Source organism: Tupaia chinensis, unplaced genomic scaffold (genome assembly GCF_000334495.1).
Source record: "Tupaia chinensis unplaced genomic scaffold, TupChi_1.0 Scaffold149964_2, whole genome shotgun sequence".
Classification (NCBI taxonomy): domain Eukaryota; kingdom Metazoa; phylum Chordata; class Mammalia; order Scandentia; family Tupaiidae; genus Tupaia; species Tupaia belangeri.
The window spans coordinates 882296-882514 of record NW_006209806.1 but is presented as its reverse complement, the minus strand read 5'-3'; positions in this window follow the sequence as shown (position 1 = coordinate 882514).

The following is a 219-nucleotide window of genomic DNA, read 5'->3' as shown; positions in this document are numbered from 1 at the left end:
CGCTTTTCACCGTAATGTTTTCGCGCCTGGCTGTTCTGTGGCCGCAGCGGGGTGGGGGTTACGGTGCAGCACCCCCACGTGGATGGACGTGGCGGCTTGCTTTCTCACTTTCTCCCTCTTTCTGTGTCTCTGGGGAACACAAGTGCCATAGGGTACATTCGAAATAACGATAGTAAATAAAATGAAACAATTCTTTTTTTTTTTTTTGGGGGGTTTTTG